General features: G+C 38.1%; 1 protein-coding gene across 3 annotated transcripts in view; it reads right to left on the bottom strand.

The window, feature by feature from the left end:
* The window catches only part of Stag1 (stromal antigen 1), a 378,160-nt gene extending 354,183 nt beyond the window's left edge, over positions 1–23,977 (bottom strand). For 2 of the 3 annotated variants that reach the window (XM_047563510.1, XM_047563509.1), the window contains exon 1: positions 23,755–23,975. The gene's annotated coding sequence lies outside the window, so the exon portion shown is untranslated. Of the gene's footprint in view, positions 1–23,754 lie in introns of all 3 variants that reach the window. The other variant, XM_047563511.1, reaches the window with a different exon arrangement.
* Between the last annotated feature and the right edge of the window lie 2,551 nt (positions 23,978–26,528).

The following is a 26,528-nucleotide window of genomic DNA, read 5'->3' as shown; positions in this document are numbered from 1 at the left end:
TACACAAATGTTTCATAGCAGCATCATTCACAATAGCCAAAATATACATCAAGAGATAAATAAATGTGGTATATCCATACAATGGAATAGTATTAATTCCTTTGGAATAGTATTCATTCCTAAAAAAGGAATGCAATACTGACTCATCAACAACTTGGATAAACCACAAAAACATTATACAAAGTATAATGTAAGACACATAGTAAATGGTTTCAACTGAGTGACCTATCATGAATAAGCAAATCCATGGACAGAAAATTTGAGGCTGTCAGGAGATTGAGGGTTAAGGGGTAATGGGGAACAATTCCTTAATGGATACAGGATATTCTAGTATAATAAAAACATCCCAAAACAAGAAATGATGGTTTCAAAATAACACAACTACAATAAATGCCACTAAACTGTACATTTTAAATGGTTCATTATATGCTATGTGAATTTCACCTCAAATTGTTAAAAGAAAATGTAAAAGATAATGCTAGAAAACCAATTAACTATCAAATATTCAACTGAGACAGTTTCGCTGCTTACTGCCTAACGTGTCAGGCACTGGGTTTGATTTTCAGCATGCATATAAATAAATAAATAAAATAAAGGTCCATCAACAAGCAAGAAAAAAAATCACTTTGAAAATGTCTGGCAAACCCTGACAGTTATTCAAAGCATAAGTGTATTTAGTATACCTATTTTATAAATACCCTAGAGACAAATTTGTAATATAGGAAATTATGGCACAGTAGCATTTATAAAAATGAATATGGTTATTTCTGTAAATTTAAATAAAATTTCCCTAATCAAAGAAGGTTATGAATTCCAGAAAAGTATCAAAGGATTTATTCACAAATAAATATTGAAGCAGCAATATTTTTTTGGCCTATATATCACTAGAAATTTGCTATTTTTTTTTTGTTCTTTTTCCTTTCTTTCTGAATACTGTTTTTTAAATCTATAAAGGTTCACCCAAAACAATTTAAGTTTTTATAAAAATACATATTTCAAAGAACAATTTTCACAGTACTAGAGTCTGAATATATATAATAATATTCCAGAAAATAAGATATTAAAACACTGTTTTATCATTCGCTTCCTCCAGTTATTTTATTTCCCCTTTATTCTCTCCTTAATCTCTATTTCAGAGCTCCAATTACAGGGCACCAGGCCTAGAATTCAGAAGTACACATTTTCTCCTCTTACATGCCACTATCCTGAATTAATCCTATACTGTATTTTGCTTCCTTTCCACAGTACAGAATTTAGAACATCATTATATTTTGTATATACTGCAATAAGATGGCAGTGTGTAGACTTCAATTCATTTAATATTGATTCAGGTAATAGCACCTTCCCCCACTCCAACCATGGACCAGAAGAAACTACCTAATGCAAAATAAGTTTGTCATGAAGAAAAAAAACAGAAAACTCAGAAACAGTAACTAAATTAATCATTTTATTTAAGCAACTAATTTCGAAAATAGATGAAAGCCATATATGCAATTAAATGTTACATACAGAAAACCAATCTACTCAACCAAATGGAGAAATGTGATACACTTTTCAAGCCTTAGTTTCCTCACATGAAGTGAGGATAACAATATAGATCTTTTATAAATGACTCCAAGTTTCTAAGCCTTAATTTAGGATAAAAATAACACGCACCAAATGGTTTATCACAATAAATTGTATACAAAAGGCCTACACAATATAGTTGTTTTCTGTTTTCCCCATTTCCCTTTACTCTGCTTTGTAAATGCATGGAGCATAAAGCCACAAAATACTTTTAACCCAGTCCAAACACCTACACCCCACCACCACTACCAACATAATCTGTGTACCTTTTTGTTCTCATTTTATCCTTTGGACAATTCTAAGTGAATAAATAGCAGATATTAGAGGTCAGTGGTAAAGTGCTTGCTTCACATGCCAAAGACCCTGAGTTCAATCCACCATGCTGACAGTCCCCTACTCCAAAAAAACTGGAATGACAATTCTGAAGCTGTGTTAAATATGTAGGGATTCATTAAAACACTTTTGTCTTCATCTGCACATCTGAAATTTTCCACAATCAGATTTTTATATACTAAATTTTGACACAGTCTTTAGAACAGTAAATGAAACCTTTTAAGCAATCACATTTGTCTAGTTAAAATCATTTTTTTTAGTTGTCAATGCATATAAAATCTTTTTATTTATTTATTTTCATATGATGCTGAGGATCGAACCCAGTGCTTCACACATGCTAGGCAAGCACTCTACACTGAGTCACACAGTTGCCCTACCTTCATCAAGTTTCAATATGTTTTGAATTATTAAGCATTATATTTTTATGTGACATAAGTTGCATTTTTCTAGATGGAGTAGTAAAATCCTGTAATGCTATGATTCTTGTTTCATTGTAGCAGCTATTGTGCTATGTGATACTATAATCCAATCAAGCAGACATTTAAATACTAAAACAAAAAGAGGCTAATTGAAACCCTCGTACTGATGGTAGAAATGTAAAATGTTACAAATATATTAGAAAACAGTTGGGCAGTTTCTTAAATTATTATGGAATTTCTGTATGACCCACAAATTCCAATTGTAGGTACCTTCAGAAGACAAATGAAAACTATACCAAAACTTATATAAATGTTCATAGTAGTAGTATTTTTATAGCCAAATTTAGAAATCCAAATGTCTGTCAACTGGAGAGTGGATTAAGAAAATGGAATATTCTTCAGAATAAAGTACAAAACATGCAATACCATGAGTAACCTCAAAAACATTGTGTTAAATAAGTCAAATATAAAGCACCATATATTGTTTTATTCCAATTATCCCAAAACAAGGCAAACCTATATGGATAGAATATAAGATCAGTAGTTCTTAGAGGTGGGAATAGAAATTGGAAGTGACTGCAAATGGACAAAGATCTTTTGGGGAAGACAGAAATATTCTAAAATTAGACTATAGTGATGGTTGTAGAGTTTTCCAAATTAACTAAAAATCACTGAATTGCAAACTTACCAATTTTACATTATATAAATTATACCTCCCTATATCTATGAAAGAAAGACAAGATGAAATAAGACCTGGACTATGGTACCACTGGAATGAAGGATGAATGAGGATGGATGAAACTCAGCTAAATACATGGCAGAGCAGATACTGAAATCTGAACTAGACTGCAAAATCCATACATTCCCTACATTCACAAGTGAGAATACACCAGAAACAATATTTATTTTTCTCAACCTTTAAAGAATAAATCAAATCCATACATGAACCAGTATATGCGACACACCAAAAAGGTTCTTTTAAATTTGAAAAATGGATTCACATTACGAAGTATAAGATAAACTGTAGAAGAAATACATACATAAAATCCAAAAAGGGAGGCATGGGAAGCAAGACCCAGATATTGTTCATGACTATGTGAAGCTAAAACCAAACTAACTGAATAGTGAGGATGTTCATTCAAATTACATTTGGCAGTTTGTCTCCAACACTGTCCCTGGAGAGTGTCCTGACCCAGATTTACTACATTGCCAACAGATTTATCAGGTATCAGAGCTCAGTAATACCAATAACTAAAATGATCCAACTTGTTTTGGGTTCATTCTGGATGTATATCAGTATTCAGATTATAATCTGCATCTGATATAGATCTCCCTACAAAAGGAAAAAGCACTGACTGGTCAGCCTGGCAGTCTATTTCATTTAAAAGTTAATTTCTCAATGTATACAAAATATGACACCCTAGTTCATTCCTCAAACTTGAATTCACCTGAAACTTTAATCACTTCTAGATGTAAATAATAAATTTAATCTCTAATCATAATTCTAAGAACTACAGTTCATCAGGATCTGACAGGCAGTCAGCCTTCCCTAGAGACACTATTGCATTATCTCTAAAAGCAACTTATATTTTGTATGTTTTACAAACTGGATGAATGATACTGACAAATCTACAAATATACCAAGTGTGCCCCACAAAAGAAAAAAACACAAGTGAGGCAGTAAGATAAAATTAATTTACAAAAGGACACATTGCTAATATATAAACTAATCCGGATTAAAATCCATGTCACTGATATCCTAATCCAGTAGTTTCTTCTTTAGACACAACCAATCCATGAAAGACTTAAGTTTCTGCCAGGGAAACCAGTAATTATTTTCTGCAGTCTTAGGAGCAGAAAAAGTCCTCTTATTTTACCAAATAATAAAACATAAACAAGAGATCAGGACAGACTGTAATAAAAATGCTCAGAATTTGGATACACAGATGGAAATACAAGGTTTATAAACAATAATGATGGAAGTACTAAGAGAGCCAAATAGGGGTTTAAAAAATATTTTTGAGTTGTAGATAGACACAATAACTTTTATTTATTTTTATGTGGTGCTGAGGATTTAACTCAGTGCCTCACACATGCTAGATGAGCCCTCTACCCCTCAGTCACAACCCCAGACCCAAATAAGTTGTTTGTTTGTTTGTTTGTTTGTTTTTGCAGTATTAGGAGTTACGGAGGGGAATTCTAATCCTGAGCTATATCCCAGCCCTTTTTATTTTTTATTTTGAGACAGGGTCTCACTAAGTTATTGAGGCTGGCCCAGAACTTGCAATCCTCCTGCCTCAGCCTCCCCTCCCAAACTGATGTAATTATAGGTATGTGCCACCATGTCAATTTTTGTATGTAAACGAAAGCAAACAGGTATCTTCCTTTAGAATTTTGTTTAAAAACCTAATAATTCTTTTTATATTCTTTATCAAAAGAATAAAATTGCTTATAGGCAGGAATAGGTTGTTAATAATTAAGTTCCATTATAAAGTATTATTAAGAACTACATTATGAGACAGCAATTTCACTCTAGGTACATGTATGCAAAAGAATGAGAATATATATTCACCAAAAGATTTGCGTAAGAATGTTCTCAGTAATGTTACTGTAATAGTCAAAAACTAAAAGTAACCTAAACATCCACACACAAAAGCATATTCCTACAGTAATATACTACATGGCAATAAAAACTGAACTGTTGATACCTGCCACAATATGGATGACTCTCATAGACATCATGTTGACCAAAAGACTAAGCATGGGGATTCATACCTATAAGCCCAGCAACTCAGGAGGTTGAGCAGGAGGATGGCAAGTCCAAGGCCAGTCCCAACAACTTAGTGAGACACTGTTTCAAAATAAAAAAAAAAAAGTTGAAAAGGCTGGGGATGTACCTCTGTGGTAGAATGCACATGGGTTCAATTCCCAGTACCAAAAAGAAAAAGCAGCAGCAAATTCTACCACCAGACAGCAAAATGCAAAATTAATTTTGACTAGAGAAGCTAGAGTTGGGGTGCAGAAGGGAGAATAACATGGAGAACCTCCTGGGATATTGAAAATGTTTATTTTCTTGGACTGGGAGGTAGTTAATGAGTAACGATCCATCAAGCTTATGAGTAGTATATTTTACTCCACATATTAATATGTTACATACAAAAAAGCTGACACATTTATTTGGTACCTTTTATAAAACATAAAAGAACTTCTTTTAATCTCAAATTCTAAGATAAAACTACTCCAAGAACTTTACTATAATTAAAAAAAAATTATTTTGAACTAAAAGTAGCTCACAGAACATTCAATCATTTTGTCACAAAGATGTATCTTTCAATTTTTTTTTTCTAAAATTTAGAACAAAATCTGCTATATGTTTCCAAGGGATAGACATAGTTAACATCAGGGTGTTCTCCTGCTCTCATTTCAATAATTTTTTTACTTCTTCTAGAAATAAAATAACTAAATCCAAATTTTTCAGTGAATAGATGAAATCATCTACTGAGAAAAAGAGAAGTGGTGCGGTAAGGAAGCTACAGAGAATTACAAGTTTTTAAATAATTGCTATGAAGAATAAGAAAAGACTGGGAATCAAGAGGATTACTGGGTAACGCAGAGGGTACAATTAAAATTGGAGGGCACAAATATTTAGTGGCTCCAGTATACAAGACTATTACTTTTTCCAACTGTGTTCAGTAGCTCAGGGCCAAGAACACAGAACTGAGAAACTGATCTGTAGCTGGCTTTTGTTTAGACATATGCAACAAAGACAGAAAGATGCAAAGCATTTACTTATCTAAAGATAAAGTTCTAGGTAAGGTAAGAAAATAAAGCATGAAGAGGTGATACTTGGGATAAAGAGATACCAAAACTAGAGGGGAACTGGAAGTACAATCAGTGAACTACTTGTTTAGCACTCCTGACACCCTGGGTTTGATCCCAAAAAAAAAAAGAGGAAAAAGAGTGAGAGAAAGGAAAGGACAAAGAAACAAACTAGGAGGCTGTATTCTATAAAATTGAAAACAAAAGTGTCAAGTATCTATGTTCAAAAAAACATTAAAAGGTCAGCATATTTGAAATATCATGAATAGGTCTATAGCAAAATATCACTTCTTGCTCTTATTTTAGAAAATGGAACACTTCTGGCTGACAATTCAAATTTCTTTCTTCACGAAACTAGAAAGTTTCCAAATGGAACCAGTCAAATGCTTAAAGTATTATAATTGCAAATATAGATGTTCCTCAACATTACTATGTAAATCCCACGATTTTTTTTCCAACATTTTGATTCAACTAAGGAAGCTTCCAAATTTCTTAATGAACCTTTATCCAAAAATCTTAATTTAATCAAATCAGTCATCAAGAATTAGGAAAAAAAAATTAGGAAAAAGATATATATGTATGTCTGAAGTAAAGGTGTATGACAAAAGAATTATTTCCTATTTCTAAATTCTGTCTAGCTTGACCAAATATCATCAATAAGTTGATGCACTGTTGGTTCCATGCATATTGAGTTTAACTACCTTTAAAATCTTTTTTAAAATATGACTGTATAATTTGGCATTGAAAAGCTACCACATAAAGATAGAAAAATTGAGATTAGCAAATCAGACATTCTTTATTCTAGAAATAATTCCAATTCCATGTATTCTTGCAAAACAACAATAAATTGATTTATGGGATAGGAGAACAGCTACAAGTAGATTTAGTTGCATTGTTTTATTACTGGGATACCTGCAAAAGGGCATCCTGTCATATAATAAGCAATGTAAATGAAGGCAGAAGAAACTGTCAAACCATAGGAATAGATAAAAGATTTCAAAGCAATTATAGACTGTACAAGACTATTACAATAAGGTACATGGTAATTTTTTTAACAGTACTAAAATAGCATTGTGTCCTCTATTAATAGCAACTCGAACTCAATGAAGTAAGACTTTATAAATCAGAACCCTTCATCCCTGGGCTTCCCCTCAGTACTTCCCCCATTTTAGGATGGCACCATCATTCATTCAATTACCAGTCGGAAACCTAGAGATCATCCTTTTTTTTTTAATATGTACATTTTTTATAACTATTTTTTAAAATTTATTTTTATGTGGTGCTGAGGATTGAACCCAGTGCCTCACACGTTAGACAAGTGCTCTAGAGATCATCCTTGACTCGCCTTTTCTCATTTGCATATCTCCAAATCTCAGAATTGGAACACTTCTCACTATCACCTCTATCACTATCATAGTCCAAGACACTACATATTTGCCACAACAACTTAACCTTCCCCTTTCCTATTCCATACCCTCCTAGCCCAGTCCAATATTCAAAGAGCAGAGAAAGCAAGGGTTCTCAACCTTGGCACTACTGAAGTTTTCGACAGTTAGTTCTTTGTTGTAAGTGGGTTGTTCTCTATATAAAAAAATGTTTAGCATCCTTGGTTTCTATCCACTGATGCCAGTAATTATAACAATTTATCCACCACCCCAAGTTATGACAATCAAAACTATCTGCAGACATTGCAAAAATACCCCCCAGGAAACAAAATCAGTTTGAGATGCACGGAGCTAGAAGGATTTTTTGGTCTTGTTTGTTTTTATGCAGGGTTGGGGATCAAACCAGGGCCTCATGCATGCTCAGCAAGCACTGTACAACCCCAGGATACATTTGCCAGATAGGATGTTTTTAAAACATTCTTCTGCTTAAAACTCTCCCACAGTTTTTACACTTCACTTACAATAAACATGTACTCTAAAGTCCTAACTATCCCAAATATATCTCCATAATCCTGACTCTGCCTATCACTCTAACTTCATAATACCATCAGACTCTTCCTGTGTCATACTCCCTCCAGTAACTACTGTTTTTTCTCAGTTCCTAAAAACCACAGCTATTTGTGTTGCTATTCTGTCTTTCTTCTTCCCTGTGCTTGGACCATTCTTGGCTAAATTCTGTGTATGTCTCAGCTTACATTTCACATTCTCAGATGTCTTTCCTGATTCATTATCTAATATATTTATATACAACTCATATTATTACCCATCAAATACCTCATTTATTCCCTTCATAGCACTTATCACGGTAGATGATTATTTTTATTTACGTGATTATTATTCTCACGCATGAGGACAAATTCCTTGTCAGCCTTATTTCCCTACATATAACTAAAATTAATCGAACAAATTTACAACTTGGAGAAGCTGCAAAGAGGTGATTGGTGAATTGGCATCAATGATAACTTCAGTACAATCTCCATCTCATTTCTCACCTATATTTATGACCACTATATCCTTGAAGTGAAGGGGAGGGGAAAAAAAGAGGAAAGGAGGAAGAGGAGAGAACAAAGTTCTCTGAAGGGCTATATACAAATTAAATAACATAAGTAATGAATCTAAACCACTCAAAGGACTTAATAAGCACTCTATATTTAAAAAATGATAGTTATGCATTTAAAGCATTAAGCACTATGTCTGTAAAGGATACTTGAGAAATGATAGTCCTGTTGCCCCTTTTGATCTCATCTACCACCAGTTTAGTTTGAATATGGTTAAGAATGGAACTCAAAAAGACACTTTTCTCCTTCTGGATTTCCAGGATCAGACCATTCGAGGTTAACACAAGCTTGTTATTCAAATACAGTCATCCCCATGGTCCACGGGGAGATTGGTGCCAGGATAGTCCCCCTCCTTATATTTCAGAAACTCAAGATGACCTATCTACTTGTAAACTAAATTTACACACATATACCCACATACTTTAAATAATCTCTAAGATGATCTGTAATATATAATATAATGTAAAGACTAAACACACATTATTTAAGGTACACAATTTTTTTCTTTCAAATATTTTCAATTTAATGTTGGTTGAAATCATGAATGAAACCAAAGGCAGGGAGAGCCAACTGTATGTTGATTAGAGAGGGCCTCATTAACCAAACTCAACTCATCACAAAATGACTTTGAAATTACATTTGCCTGTTTCAGTAAGCAAGATAAGCATGTAATTCAATTTCAGAATCTACCTTTAAATTAACCTATATTCTATATATACATTTGGAGATAAGAGGTAAAAAATATATCATAAAAGATTATATTATAAAGGGAGCATAAAGGAAGCCAGACTGTCAGATTCTATATCCAGATCTGTCTAACAGGCTAAGTTTTTTGAAGATGGGGTCTGCATTGCCCAGGTTGGTCTCAAACTCTGGCCCCAAGTAATTGAGTTCTCTTTCCTCAGCAAGTCTTCTCCCCTCCCCAGTATCTGGGATACAGACTAGAGCTATCTAACTAATTTTTATGTACTGTTTAGGAAAAATTATATTTTGAGTCATATGCAACATCAGTAATATAATATGAAAATAACAGGCACTACAAATACAACAGTGATTTTTTTTGTTTACATTCGAATTTGAAGAAAATGATAATTTTCAGTTAGAGATTGAGAAAATAAAGATGTGATTTTTTTCCAGTCAAGCCAATGAACTCCTGGTATTTTTTGTTTTTAACTGCTTGAGAGTAGACTTTAGAGGCATTAAAAGCTGTATTCAAACTCACCACTTCCTCACTATTAACACTGGGAAAAGGTATCTTAACCTCGGCAGTCCTGGCCCAGTGTACCACTGAATCACAAAAGAAGAGAAATGAACCCTGGGTAGAAAAGTGAGGTAATAAAGCTATCAGAAAAGGAATTGGGGGGAAGTAGTTTTAGGGTTATGAGTCTTAATGTGCCTCCTCTATACTTCAGAACTGCAAGAACTGTGTTTTTCTTTTTTTTTTAATAACCAGTATATGATTCACTGTATATGTTCAATAAATGCTTATTAAATGACACAACAAATAAATTATATGAGATCATTTTCTAATCTCTTTTTCATCAAGTAAATAAAGAAAACACACTCTTACATTTGGCACCAAAAACTATAAATACTAGGTATCAACACTGTCTTTGGTCTACAGACTTACCAGTTAGGGGAAAGAATGAATTATTCTAATACACAGCTGGGAGGCACAGAGAGGCAAAATATCACACTTATGTCTTTGAAAATGAAAGACTTTCAAATCAAAAACTGCATTACTTAATTCAGACAGATGTCATGACTATTTTCACAGGAACTAAATTTATAGGAATCTTAGAAATCTGCTATTTCATCCAAGACATTAATTTTAAAAATAAAAAGACTAAGGCCCAGAGAAGAAATGACTCAAACACACAAAGCTAGTTAGTGGCACAGCTATAATTAAAACTCAGATTTCAGGCTAGGGATGTAGTAGTTCAGTGACAGAATGCTTGCCTAACATGCACATGGCCATGGGCAGGGGCAGGACTCCAACTTGGATCTTGTGATCTAGTACCCTGCATTAGACTTCTCTCTTCTACACCATGCTACCCTTATATTTACAAAATAAAAATTTAAATACCCAAATTTAAAAGAAAACAGTTAACCACAATTTTGTTCTCTGTATCCCATTTTTATGAGGAAAAAGGCACTTATTTTATTCAGGAACTCACTCTAGGTGGTAACTTATAAAGTACATTTTGCTCTGGGTAAAGACTGATTCCTACTGCTTTTGTTTGCAGGATTATCCACGCAAGGCCTAGTATTCATAAATAATCTTGATAAAGTCATAAAACTTAATTATCAAGAAAATATTACAGAGTCTTGCCAGGATTCAGAACATATTTAAAGAAAGAGTCTAAATTTTTAAATATACTTAATAATAAGCAGAAAATACTACTTATTATCTTTATCACTCAAATGGTAGAGTTCTTAATCCTCTGATCACTCTCATTAAGATTTCTATTTCTAGTTCTACATGGTGAACCCAAATTCTTTCCCTCTGGTAAGTAATTTTACCATTTATCTAGATTATAACTGTATTCACCTTTCAAGTTTAAGATCAATGTACTTTGGATCTATGTACAATACAAAAAAGTCTAGCAATGGAAAGCTAACTTTTTAACCCCTACAAGAGCTCGTGAGAGAGAAATACTCTTCTTATTTCCATTTTGCAGATGAGAAAATAGGTTTAAAAAGGTTGTGGCTCAGTGGTAGAGCATTTGCCTAGCACATGTGAGGCACTGGGTTCGATTCCCAATACCACGTAAAAATAAAAAAACAAAATAAAGGTATTGTGTCCATCTGCAACTAAAAATATTTTTAAAAAAAAGTTAAGGAATTTGCTCAAGTTTACAGAATTTAAAAGGTAGAGTTTGAATTTGACACAATGTGACAAACTCTCTTTGACATTGGCTTTCTTAGTCATGTATTACATGACCGTACTTACTTTCTTAATCTGTGAACATCTAAGCTCTTTAATTTGTAACTAGCAGTTTATAATGTAAGGCACTTTCTTCCCCAAAATTAATTTAAGCTACAAGAGAACACAAATGTTCTTTAACTTTTATACCTTGCATTAAGTCACAAGAATTTCTGCATGCTTGCTTTCTTTGTAAACAGTTAAAGAGGAAGTCTCTATTAATGAGGTATACTAAATTAGATGGGAAAAACTGTTAACTGACATAATCAGGGACAACTGAGCTTTACAATAAGAAAGGCTATCAGGTACCTTACGTGAAAGATGTAAGTCATATTCATACTTGATTATGTAAAAAACACTTTTTTCCTTGCCTTTCTAAGATTGAGGAAATAGGGATGTCTCAATCTACACCTTGACCTTTAAACTAATTCGACAATTATGAAGAGAAATCTTTACATAGAGCCAAAGAAAACAGTACAGGTAGTAATTAATTATTAATGTTATCTTGATTAGAAAATAAAGACTGCTGAAAAACTGACTCATGTTTGTCACTTCCTAACACACAAAACCAATCAATCTACTGTTATGTAAAGGGAGGGCCTGACAGAAAGGTATTTTCTCTTACCTTTGTATTTGAAGCTTGCAAAAGTATCCTGAATCTACCTCCCCACACCTACAATACTTCATATGTTTTATTACTTTGAGATTTTTGTTTGGTGTGTGTGTGTGTTTTCGTTGTAGATGGACACAACACCTTTATTTATTTTTATGTGGTACTGAGGATGGAACCTAGTGCCTCACAAGTGCTAGGCAAACACTCTACCACTGAGCTACAACCCCAGACCTGTTTGGTTGGTTTTTAACCACTCTCAACAAAGTAGACATTTTTAAAGAGCAGAAGCTACATATTTTACCAACTTTGTTTGCCCACTACCAGATACTGAGTAATGCAAAATATGTATTTGGTCTTTCCTAAAATCTTGGAATCTCCAAAGTGATGTCTTTGTGTGCTAATGAAACGACTGGTGGCCTGTCAGCCCCTACCATAGCTTCAGAAAGGAGGCTAATTACAGAAAAGCCCATGGCTTTATCAGAGGACTAGGGTTTTTCAACCTCACTCCTCAGCCTCAAGAGAGAAGAGGCGCTCAAGTCAAACTAACCACCAGTAGCTAATGATGTAATCAATCATGAATAATGAAGCCCTCCGTAAAAGCCCAAAAGAGAGAGCTCAGGTGAGCCTCCAGATAGCCACACAGGTCCTCCATATATTTCTGGAAGGTGACAAGTCCAGAGAGGGTATAGACGCTCCATATCCCTTCCCACATGCCTGGCCCTGTGCATGTCTCCAATTGTATCCTCTGTAACCAATAAACTAAGAATTTCCCAGAGTTCTGTGAGCCAACAAATCAAACTTAAGGAGAAGGTCATGGGAAGAATAGGGAAAACAATCTATAGTTTGCAATTGGCACTGAAAGTAGTGGGGACAGTGTTGTAGAACTGTTGCCAAAAGTTCAGTCCTTGTCCCTGATGCCAATCTAATGAGGACAGTTTTGAGAAAAAGGAAATTCAGAAAAGGAAAAAGAAGGCTTATTGCTTTGCTAGCAAAGGGGAACTCCTGTCCCGAAGGCTGTGATTCTGCCCATTAGCAGGAAAAGGGGGCTTTGAAAGAGGTGACGCAAAGGCTACATTCTCTGTCTGGAGTCATGATTCACGTGTTAATTTGGGAGAAAGTCATTTCTGAGATCTTCTGGTACCATCCCCAAAGTCTGGTAGTTCGTACCTATGGTGGGTGTGTACTCAGGGACAGATAACTGTAATGGGGGAGAAGAGGTAATCCTGTTTCCCCTGAGATTAGGGAGGAACAGGGAGAGAGGAAGAGAAAGAAACATGTTCATTTTAAAATGAGTTGCAGTGGCAGAGCAGCAAGGGTTATGTTTAAACCATAAAGTGGACCACTGTTACAGAACTAAGCCCACAACCTGTGGGATCTGACACTATCTCTTGATAAGCAGTATCAGAATTGAATAAGAAGATATCCAGTTGGTGTCCACTGCAGAATTAATTGATTGGTCATTGGTAAGATGAAATCCCCACATACTAGGGAGCATATAAATCTTCCATGTTGATTGATAAGAAAACAAAAACAGGTTTGTTTTTTCCCTATATTCTCAGAGGTAGGCAATCTTAAACTTCTTTGAGGGCTGGAGTTGGGGTTTGGTGGTAGAACACGTGAATAGCACATGTGAGGTTCTGGGTTCCATCCTTAGCACCACATACAAATAAATAAATAAAGGTGTTGTGTCCATCTACAACTGAAAAAAAAATTTGTTTAAAAACAAACATTTGAGGTGGGGTATGGTGGCACATTCCTGTAATCACAGAGATTTAGGAGGCTGAAACAGGAGACTTCCAAGTTTTAGGCCAACCTCAGCAAAGTCATGAGGCCCTAAACAACTTTGTGTGACACTGTTTCAAAATAAAAAATAAAAAGGGCAGGGGATGCAGCCCAGTGGTAAAGCACTCCTGGTTCAATCCCTAGTACACGCACAAAAAAAGGTACATGACAGAATTTTAACTATTCCAGTCATTTGAGACAACATGGAGGAAACTATGAAACATTATGTTAAAGAAAATAAACCAGGAACAGAAAAACAAAAATAAAGTATGATCTCGTGTGTAATCTAAAAACCTCAAACTCATAGAAGCTGAGTAGACTGGTAATTACCAGAGGCTGGGGAGTAGAAGTGGGGACTGGGAAGATTAATATTGCAAAATTCCAGTGAAATAGGAGAACTAAGTCAAGAGATTTATTGTACAACATGGTGACTATGGTTAGTAACAAGTATACTTGAAAACCCCTAATAGTAGATTTTAAGGATTTTCACGAGGGGAGGGGGGACTTAAAAGGCAATATATATAATTAGTTGGATATTTATATATACATACCAAAATACCATATGCACCCCATTAAATATACACAATATTTGTCAATTCTAAAAATATTTTTGAGGGCTGGAGTTGTGGCTCAGTGGTAGAGTGCCTGCCTAGCACATGTGAGGCACTGGGTTCGATCCTCAGAACCGCATGAATAAATAAATAATTTTGAAAAATATTTTTGAAATAAGAATCTTAACTACTTCTATGGTAGAAATGAGACAACTGGGGCTGAGGTTTTGGTTTAGTGGTAAAGTGCTTGCCTGGCATATGTGAGGCACTGGGTTCGATTCTTAGCGCCACATATAAATAAATAAATAATAAAGGTTCATTGACGACCTAAAAAAGTTAAAAAAAAAAAAAGAAATGATACAACTGAGGTCTCCACAAATTTAAAATCCTATCCATGATAACACAACTATTAGATGAGAAGTAGAAAAGAAAACCAAATCTCCATGAAGTAAACTTCAAAATGCAAAGGAACTCAACATACAGAAATGACACTGAAAGAATAATGACCTTTTAAGGGTTCTACAACTAAGCCTGCATTCATATGCTAGTTCTATCATTTGTTCGCCATGTGACCTTGGGACAATTAGTCTCAAACATTACACAGGATATTGTGCCTTTGAACCACCATCGCATACTAACCCTCATGACAACAATAAACTCAATAGGTGGCAAAGAGGGTAAATGTTCACTGAGGTTATGAGGAAAGATTTTACACAGATCCTACAGTTCAATGTACACTTGTTTTGTTTTCTTTTGTTTGTGAATTATATCAAGTGTTCAGGAAATACAAAAGTTTAGATTACAGCTTAAAAAATTTTAAGGCAAACACTACCTGTACTTAACACTAAAATTGAAAATTAGATACTACAAGTTTCTCCACAATGTGTTCTTAATTACAAACTTGGGAAATTTAATCTAAATTTATTAAAACAGGAATAATACCAGCCTAACAATAATTACCTTACAGCCTTATTGTAAAATGCTTATTGGTATATAGCAAATGTTCAATGAGATTTTTCTTACACACACCAGAACCCAAGACATGTAGGAAGAAAGGACCCTAGTATGCAAACCAATCTGGTGAGAACAGAAAATCCACAGAAAAATACAGTGCATAGATAATGCAGGAAAACCAGATTGAGATGATGTAGAAAAATTAAAAAGCAAATAACATAGGGGAAATTGAGAAAATTCATCTCAGTCAGAATGGCAATTATCAAGAAGACAAGCAATAATAAGTGTTGACAAGGATGTGGGGGAAAAGGTACATTCACACGTTGCTGGTGGGACTGCAGACTGGTGCAACCACTTTGGAAAGCAGTATGGAAATTCCTCAGAAAATTTGGCTGCTATAAAGCATTATTCTTCATCCCACTCCTCGGTTTATACCCAAAGGACTTAAAATCAGCATACTACAGTGACACAGCCACATCAGTGTTTATAGCAGCTCAATTCACAATAGCTAAACTATGGAACCAACCTAGATGCCCTCAACAGATGAACGGATAAAGAAAATGTGGTACATATACACAATGGAATATTACTCAGCCTTAAAGAAGAATGAAATTATGGCACTTTCAGGTAAATGGATAAAACTAGAGAATATCATGCTAAGTGAAATAAGCCAATCCCCCCCCAAAAAAAAGCCAAAGAATGTCTTCTTTGATAAGTGGATGCTGATCCATAGTGGGGGGTGGGTAGGGAAGAATGAAGGAACTTTGTATTGTGCAGAGGGGAGTAAGAGGAGGGGTAGGGCAGCAGAGAGAGGAAGGATAATAGAATGAAACAGACTCCATTACCCTATATATATGTAGGATTACACTACTGGATGACTCGGCACCATGTACAGACTGAGGAATGAGAAGTTGTGTTCCATTTATATACAAAGTGTCAAAATGCATTCTACTGTAATGCATAACCAATTAGAGCAAATTTTAAAAATTAAAAAAATGAGAAAATTAATTTGACAATATTTGAGTTTTTCAGTTTCCTGCGCATCTTGAAAACAGAGGCAATAACTCCCTAGTAAACAGACTAGGAAGAGCTATAGGGTCTCCCTCAGAACAAAAGGCATACTTAACTATCCATTATAAAAGATCTGAGTTCCTCTAACCTTGGGAGTTCTCTCTTGTAATGCAACCACTACCTGGGCAGGTTTCACCTGGACGTCCTTCCGCTGCCATGTGCAAATGCCAATTCTATGGCTACTGCTATAAAGCATTATTCTTCATCTCTGACTTAAGAGACTCATGGCTTCTGCCAGCAATCATTAAACTATGGCAGCTTAACCTGGTAGTGTGCTAACAGGGTGAAAATTCAGAACTTCATAGTTCTTGACAGGCATTAGCACACAATGTTTATCATAACTGAGAGATTTCACTTTCATACTGGTAGAATGGGTAGGAAGGAAAAAAGCAATACTGAACTATTTACTGCCATCAAAAGATATTCTTTAAATGTAACGAAAACATGTTTTAAAGAAACTTCAAAAAGACTTACTAGAGTGGCTGTATTAATACCAGATACAGCAGACTTCAAGACAGAGATTTTTACCATGAGCTAAGAGAAACATTTCATAACGATAAACAGGTTTTATCAAAGTGACAAAAAAAATCCATAAATTGGGTCTTATAACAGTTTCAAAATATATGAGGGAAAAAACTGACAGAAGAGAGAAATAATTCCAGTCCTCGTTGGATATTTTAACATTCCTCTCAACATCTGATACAACAAGACCCCCTCCCCAAAAAGAATCAGTAAAGACATAGATGATTTGAAAAACATTATCAAAACATCATAATCTAATTGATAATTTACAAAGTACTACACCCAACAACTGCAACATACATTTTCCTTCCATACATTAACTAAACTAGATATGCTGGCCCATAAACCAAGGTTTAATAAATTCAAAAGAATTAAAACTATGCAGAGTGGCCTCAAAGTGAAATTGTTAGAAATCAATAAGATAATCTAAAACAATTCCAAATAAAAAGAAACTTGCATACACTGTTGGTGGGAATGTAAATCAGTACAACCACTATGGAAATCAGAACAGAGATTTCTCAAAAACCTAAAAATACAACTACCATATGATCCAGCTATACACTACTTGGTATTTATCCAAAAGAACTAAAGTTGGCCTACTTTAGAGATACGTGCATACCCGTGTCTGTTGCGGCACAATTCACAATAGCCAAAGTTATGAAATCAGCCTAGGTGTCCATCAACACATGAATGAAGAAAATGTTTTATATATATATATATATATATATATATATATATATATATACACACACACACACACACACAGTTTTATTTAGTCACAAAGAACAAAATTATGTAATTTGCAAGTAAATGGATGGAACTAGAGACTGTAATTTTAAGCAAAATAAGCCAGACTCATAGAGAAAAGTATTGTATGCTTTCCCTCACATGTGGAAGCAGAGGGGGAAAAAAAAGAAATGAAACGGATACCATAAAATAGAAGGGTGACCACTGGGGTAGAGGGAAAGGGTAGGGGTGCAAGAGGGGTGTAGCAAGGGTTATTGGGGAATGAAATTCATCAAATTGTGTTATGTATGTGTGAATATGCCACAATGAAACCCACCGTAGTGTAAAATTGAAATGCACCAATAAAAACAATCTCAAGTAAAAATTAAACAACACACTTCAAGGTAATTCACAGATAAAAGAAACTGCAAAGTAAATTAGAAACTACTTATATCTGAATAATAAAAATATATTAAAATGTTAAAATGTGTGGAATGCAGCAGTGCTTAGAGGAAAATCTATACCTTTAAATGTTTTCATTAGAAAACAAGAAATATCTAAAATTTATGACCTAAGGCTTCACTTAGGAAGTGGAGAAAGAAAATCAAAAGAGCAGAAACCAATGAGATAGAAAGACAATAGAGAAAATAAGCAAAGTTGATTTCAAAAAATAAAGTTAAATCACTAGACTGGTCAAAAAGAACACATAAACTGAGTGTGGTGGGTGCACACCTATAATTCCAGTGCTTGGGAGGCTTAGGCAGGAGGACTGCAAGTTTAAAGCCAGACTCGGCAACTGTGCCAGGCCCTAAGCAACTTAGCAAGACTATCTCTAAATAAAACATAAAAAAGGCTGGGGATGTGGCTCAGTGGTTAAGTGACCCTGGGTTCAATCCCTGGTACATAAACGACATCAGAAATTAAAGAGCTACCCTACAGATCCTACGGACATGAGAAAGATAACAAGGGAAACCTACAAACAACTTTTGTCAACAAATTAGATAAAATGTACAATTTTAAAAATAAAATATGTGACAAAAAACTGACACTAGATGAAACAAAATTTGAATAGCCCTAAAACTGAATTTGAACGTGTTACCAAAACTTTCCCACACAGAAAATCTGTTCCAGATGTTATCATTGGTAAATTCTAACATCCAAGGAGCAATTAAGACAAATATTATACAAACTCTTCCAGTAAATAATGGTCACTCCCTAACCCTTTTTATGAGGTCATTATAATCCTAACACCAGAACCTGACAGACAAAACTACAGAACAATACGAAAAAAAAATGTACAAGGTCTTCTAACAAAATACAAAAGGAGAATATGCTAAATTGGATTATCCCAAGAACCAAGATTATTTTAACTTTTGAAAAGCACCATTTATTTATCCATTCTACCATGAAAGAACACTTAGTTTATTTCTCAACTTCAGCTACCGCAAATAAGGCTATTGTGAACATTTTCACATACCCTGGTATACAGAACAAGATTTTCCATCATCAGAAATATAAAGTGCTAGGTTTGAAGTACATGTATCTTCAACTTTATTAAAAAAAGAAGAAACTCTTTCATAAAAAGATTATCAATTTACACTCTTTCCAAAAGTGGTAGTATAATTTCTCCACATTCTAGACAACATTTGATATTATCAAACTTTTTAATGTTTGTCAATCTGATCAAAGTGAAATGATTACTTTTCATGGTTCTACTTTGCACTTGCCTGATTACTAATGAGACTACATATGAACACGTTTCCAAGATATGAGCCGCTGTGAAATGTATCACTTAGTTGAGTTGCAACCACCATTCTTAACTAAAAAAAGATCAGAATTTTATTAGCATGCCCTGAATAAAGGTTAAAAATTGTTTCACAAAACTTTTTATTTTATGTGTTTATAGGAAGTCACATTGCAAAATGTTTTTGCAACTGTTAGCTTCTAGCAAGTTAAAGAAAGAAATTGCTATTGGTTTAATTATGGCAAAATTCCATTGAGTATTTGGGCAACTAATTGATGTATCATTTCAGCCCAGAGCACAAAGGATTATACAAAGCAGGACTTGAGATGTTCTTCAAATAGAGTTTGGTAAGAGATTCAGAAAAAGAAAAACATGAGGAAAGAAATGTCTTATATGGAGAAGGTTCCATAAAACCAATTGATCTAACTATGACCTACTTAAAGCTCATTTTAAAAGCATCATATATTTTTCAATACTGGTTTCTCTCAGCACTAAGGTGGTTCCTGGGATCCTGTCCTCTTAACCAGCAAAATGAGAGAAAACCAAGCCCTTCTACTCTGGAGACACAACTGTAATCCTACCTCAAGAATCATGTCACTCTATGGCTTATACAAGAGTATCTTTTTTAGGTCTCTGCTTCCTACTTCTTTTCCCTACAGAGTACTACAGTAGCAAGAATCACTGGAATTCCAAAGAATTCTATTTTTCTTCAGTCGTCAAAAAATTTACCAAGCCCCTACTATATGATCTCTATATTAAGGTAAGCAGTTATCTCCCTAAACAAAAAAAAAAAAAAAAAAAAAAAAGGTTTTGGTGTTGCTGAGGATCAAAACCAAGGCCTCGGAGTTATACCAGCAACCATGGCTCTAACAATTTTAACTCCTACTTAAATTCTTTAAAGCTTGGTACCCTTAGCTACAACTACCCTACTTGCCTGTGTGGTGTGTTTGTGTTGCTGCTGCTAGGGATCAAACCCATGCACATGCTAGAAAAGTGCCTACCACTGAGTCAGATCCCCAGTCCCCTATATTTGCCTCTTCCTGAAAATGATTTTCCTTGGACTGTCAAAGCACGTACTACAACCAAACTTCTGCTAACTCTGATACTTTCCAATAATTCTTCCTAAGAATTCTCCAAGCTTTTGGACCAATCACACAACTGTCTGATGCAATGAGTATGTGAATGTACCTGTCACTTAACGGAAGTGTGATCTAAAGCATTAAAATCACTGAACTTTTCTAAGATTCAGTATCACATATCAAATGGGTAAAACAACAAGTATCTAGGAACAACAAGAATTAAATCTTGCTCCCACTGTCTTCCTCCCCCTTAAATTTGTTTAATCTTAGTTTTTGTTTATAATTTCCTCTCAATGCAATCAAATGCTTTAGACAGAAGGAGCCACTTAACCTGAGGTACCAAGAACTTAAGAAAAGACAAGACAAAATAATTATGCATAAAGAAATTAAGTAAGATCAAGTAGGGGGTTATTGCTCTGCCTGTGCCCTGTCCTTATATGTCCTCAAAAGAGGCAAACTTGAAGATACTTCATTCTCCAAGGTAAGCAAAATTCTTAGACCAACTAATGACCCACACACTTATATAATCCCCTTTCCTTAATTGTGGAAGAGATCTGTAGATAAAATGAAACATATTTCCTATGACTGTAGTATGGCAAAAAAGATTTCTGCCTATGTAGTTAAGATCACTGATCAGTTGAATTTGGCAAAAAGATTATCTAGGTAAACCTAAACAAGTCAGGTTACTTTTAAATAGTCTTAAAGGGGAGTCTAGAGGTGAGAGAAGAGTCAGAAAGAATAGTTCCTGGTTATCATCATAAAAGCAAATAGCCACTCTGTAAACTGCTGCCTATGTGGCCACATAGCAAAGAACTGAGAGCACAGTCCCTAGTCAACAGCTGGCAAGATGGCGACTTCAGTCATACAGTCACAAGGAAACTGGTTCTGCCAACAAGAAGTGCCCTCAGAAAAGGACCCTGAGTCATAAATGAGAATTACAGCTACACACACACAATACCTTGATTTCATCCTGAAACTGAATAGAGCCAGGCTACGCCACACCCAGATTTCTGACCCATAGACACTGAAATAAATGGCTACTAAGCAACCAAGTTTGTGTTGTTATGCATCAAGACAAAACGAATACACACTTCTCAGTAAGGATATAAGACAGAGAAAAGGGGAAAGGCAAGTATCTTTCTCCAGAGTGCATTATATCTCCTTATATAGCACTGAGATTATGAAGTTATACAGGTCTACAATCAAGGAAAACATATCACAACTATATGAATTTGTATAAATTTTAAATTCTAACACTTTAAAAAGGCTTTTTCGCACATCTTGATAAACACCCACTATATTACCCCCATTTTAGAGATGAGGAAAGTAAGACTCTAAAAGTAAAATCCCTTAAGACTACAAACCATGCGGATGTTCCAAATAACTTCAGCTCAGATTCCCTCTCCCATCTGCTACAGTTCCCTTAAAGCTGTAGAAGAGCCATTCAAATCAACAATAATTGTATCGCTCTCTTCACAGAGGTAATCCTAGTAACAAATTTTCCGTATTTCACATCTATTTAATTCCCTCTAACTTTTTCAGCATGTTAAAACTAAAGTGGATACAGAAAGTATTCTGCTGGAAAGTAGTTTTCTTGTAAAAGTGACCATTGGTAGACCATTTGTCTAAATAAACTTGGTTTACTCAAAGTACAGTTTTAAGTGTAAAGAAAAAAAATTAGCAAAACATCTGTCATTTCCTATAACTTTGGGTAATAATCTGTGATACACTCTCAAAAATCAAAAGCAAGGAAATAACATTTCTGGGTCTTTTAATATTTCCCTCTTTGGTCAAAATTTTTTAGTCTGAATTCACACAATATAGAAAACATGTTACAACGTATTACACAAGAAATGAGTCGTTCTTATTTTCGCTGTTCTGTGCATTTCCGTAAGTGCTTCGCCATCAGAGATGGCAATTTTCTTAAAATACAAAAAACTAAAGGTGGGAAGTCACAAATTCCAGATAAGTTACAAGTCACACAACTTCATGACAATTTAGGTACTTTGCACAAACGCTAATTTTGCTAAACTGCAAAACAAAGTCGTTTCCAGTCACAACCCCCAGAAAGGATAAACTACATCCACCCTCTTTACACCAACTTTAACACAGATAATCAGTTATCACAAACAGCACTGTTGTGCGTCTGCGAGCTTCCAAAATCATCCCATGACTTATACGCCTGGGGCACGACTGCATGCAATGTGAAGAGAATCGATAACATTTCAAACGTAGGTAGACGGGGGAACGTGACAATCCTAAAAACATGAATATCTCTTGGTCCCTACAGCACACGAGCAGCACGCAGTTCGGACCCTGCAAGTGGGGCTCAGGTCCAACTCCAGGCTCTCCAGTTTCCCAGCTCTTCACCCCGCCCCCACCCCGAGAAAGGAGGGAAAACAACTTTTATTGGCCTCGTCTCCCGGGGGATTGGCAAACTAGCGGGGCAGAGCTCGGGCCTGGACACGTTTCGCCAGGAGGCCCCCGTCGGGGGCGGGGAAGGCAAATAGCGGGAAAGCCCGGCTTCGACGCCCGGTCGCCCGGGGTCAGCAGCCCTTGCCCCACCCGGCCAACGAGAGGCCCGGGCCGGCTGCCACGCCGAGCGACCCCCAGGCCCCTCCGCGGAGGCGAGCTCGTTGTCATGTGACGCCGCCACCGCTAAAACACCGCAGAAACGCAGGGCGGCGGGCGGCGGAAGACATTCGCGCCAGCCCGCCTCGGCCCGGCCCCGCCGGGCGCGGGCGAGTCCCGAGAGCCTGGGCGGGGGGGCGGAGGGCGGACTTGGCAGCGGGCCCGAGCGCGCCACAAAGGCTTCCGCGCCTGTCGCCGTAGTGCCCGGGCGGGCGGGGGCACAATTTTCGGGGCCAGCGGGAGGGGTGGGCAGAGAGGAGAGCACTGGGGTGCCCGCCGCGCCCACAGCCGCCTCCCCAGGAGCTCGGACGGCCCGCGACCGCCGCGCCCCGCACAGGCCCGCGCGGCCTCCCTCCCCCGCGCGGGGCCCGCGCCCGGCCCGCCCGCTCCCCGCTCGCGCTCTTTAGCTCTCGCCCGGCCTCCATCTTGGATCGGCGCTTCCAGCCCCCGCGCCGCTGCCGCCGCATTCCCCCTCTTTCCCGCCCCCCGCCGCCGTCGCCGCCGCCCGCACTCACCTCAGCTGCCCATCCGGGCGCTGCCGGCCGTCGACCTAGTTTCCCCCCAAAAGTCTCCGGTGTGTTATTCCCGATGTGGGGGGGTTGTTACGGGGTGGTCGCCGGGGGTTCGGGAGCGGGGGCCGCGCCTTCAACGGAGCTGCAATCCTAACCCGCCATCTGGTGGCATTTTCCACACGCCAATGGCGCCGCTGCAGACTTGGGTCCGGACCGCCCTCTGCTGGCCGCGGTGCTCACTGCCTTGCTGACGGGACGGGCCTGCCCGGAAAGGGGAGGGAGCTGAGGCGCGAGCTGGGGGCCGCGGCGGGGGCGCGCGCAAACGCTTTCCTGAGGGGATTGCGCGCACGCGCGCCAGCGGGGCGGGAAACGTGGCCGCAGCGTGGCGGCTCCGCCCCCGCATGGAGCGCTCGCCCAGCTCGGCCAATTGCGAGCAGCGGATAGCTCTGGATGAGGCCGCTGTGGACGGTTCGTGGGCCGCCCGAGGCGGGCGGAAGGACAGCCACTGTGGCGCCTGCGCGTCCCGCTCGCAGAGCTGCCGCCCGCCATTTTTAGAGCTTCTCGGAGACCTGGGAAGGAACCCGCCCCCGGTTCTTCACCCAGGCCCCTCCCCAGGTCGGGGGCTCGCACTTCCCTCCCGCCACTCCCGTCTCCGGCTGCCGGTGCGCGCCGCCCGCCAGGCGCGCTGCGGAGCGGGAGGGAGCGGTCGCGCGTTGCCCTGCTCCCGCCCCTCCCGGACTTATGGAGAAGTCCGAGCTTAAAGCATTGTATCAGCGATTTATTGTTGGGGAGGGGCTGCCCCCGAGCCAGGGGGCGCAGGTCCACAGAACCGTTCGGGACTTCCCTCGCCGCGGCTCTAGACGGAACACTGCCCGCTCCAGGCCGAGTGGCGTCGTCCTGCCTCGGCGAGGCGGATTCTCCGTGGTGCCGGCTCTGCATAAGGCGGCAGCATTGGCTAGTCAGTGAGCAGGGAGTGCAGCTAGACTGGGAAGCAGGCTCGGCTTCTCCTGCAGCCTGCGACTCTTGTCAGTGGTTCTGAAACGGACGGGAGGCTCCCAGCCCTCCGGGGCGGGAAGGGACGTAGCCACCGCCGTGAGATCTTGACCCAGCTCTTTGGTCGGACCTCAGGGCCGCCCTTGCTCTCCACCTGCCTCGCCTTGACCATGGCTTCTGCCTTTCACCTGCTTAGAACTTTTTACTCCAGAAGTGAATCCTTACTCTCCCAGGTCATCAGCCCCATTTATGACCCAGTTCTCCCTCAGGACAGCCAGCCCCATTTCCAGTATGACCTTATACCCGCGCAACCCCCTTGGATGCTGGAGGGCTCGTCTCTAGTGAAGTCATCCGGGTTTCTGGTTTCTGTTGAGAGTTGGAGGGTGTGTGGTGGCTTCTCACTGAAGGAAGTCGGGTATGAATGTGTGACTGGACTTTCACAGGTTTTTAGATATACTCTTTATAGATAGATATTTACTAGTCTCTGGTTGACTTCCTATTGTTACTCTTCAAAGCCTGTTTCTAGCTTTCCTTGTTAAAAGTGCCAGTCCAAAGCCAGGCTAATGGATGACTTCATCTAGTTCCCAGGGCTCAAAGGTGTGAGATTCCAATAATGGGTTGACATTCTCTCCATCTTCAGATATCTGTAGCCATGATCCTGATCAGGATTTCAGAAATTCCCACCAAATTAAGGCATTCCCCCTGCCCTTCTCTCCAAAGCCAATCCTGCCCAAATTATGTTCCTTATTTTTCCTTACAGGTACTTTCCAGAAAACTCCAGCGCAAAAATCAAGCATTTAAAATCATTTATTCTCTCAGCCAGGCTCAGTGGCAAACGCCTGTTAATACCAGCTACTGGGGAGGGTGAAGCAGGCTCAGCAATGTAGTAAGAACCTGCCTCAAAAGCTGAATTAATGAAACAAGGGCTGAGGATGTAGTTCTACAGTAGAGCACCCCTGGATTCAATCATCAGTACTGGAAAATAAAATAAAATTTCATCTCTCTTATTTGAATGTCCTAATCTCTTTATAACAGTATGATTTCAGCATGGTATAGTGATTAAGAACATAGTCTCTGGAACCAGGCTGTTCTGGAAAGCTGTATGACTTTGGGTAGATCTGTGTGTCTCGGTATCTTCATCTGTAAGATGGAAATAGCAATAGAACCTATCTCACAGGATTGTTGAGTATTAAACTGTTTAATACATAAAAATATCATCTGTAGCCAGGTATGGTGGTGCACACCTGTAATCATAGTTACTCCAGAAGCTGAGGCAGGATCATCACAAATTCAAGGCCCATCTGGGCAACATAGGGAGACCCTGTCCAAAATTTAAAAATGAAAAGACTAGGGGTATAGCTCAGTAGTAGTATAGCTTGCCTAGCATGTGCGAGGTCCTGGGTTCAATCCCCAGTTACCACCACCATCAAATCCATCTGACCAGGCACAGTGGCACACACCTATAATCCCAGTGGCCCAGGAGGCTCATGAGTTCACAGCCAGCCTCAGCAAAAGTGAGGCACTAAGCAACTCAGTGAGACCCTGTCTCTAAATAAAATACAAAATAGGGCTGGGGATGTGGCTCAGTGGTTGAGTGCCCCTGAATTCAATCTCCAGTACCCCCCCCAAAAAAAATCCATTGATATTATTTTACTAAGAATTTTTTACCTTCCCTTCTCCCCCTTAGCCATTTACCCCTCACGTCATGCTAGAAATTGAACTAGGCAGGGCTTCTTGAGGCATGTCTTATACCACTGAGTTATATCCCCAGCCTAGCACTTTAA

This window comes from Sciurus carolinensis, chromosome 9 (assembly GCF_902686445.1).
Source record: "Sciurus carolinensis chromosome 9, mSciCar1.2, whole genome shotgun sequence".
Lineage (NCBI taxonomy): Eukaryota > Metazoa > Chordata > Mammalia > Rodentia > Sciuridae > Sciurus > Sciurus carolinensis.
This window is presented reverse-complemented; position numbering and strand designations above follow the sequence as displayed.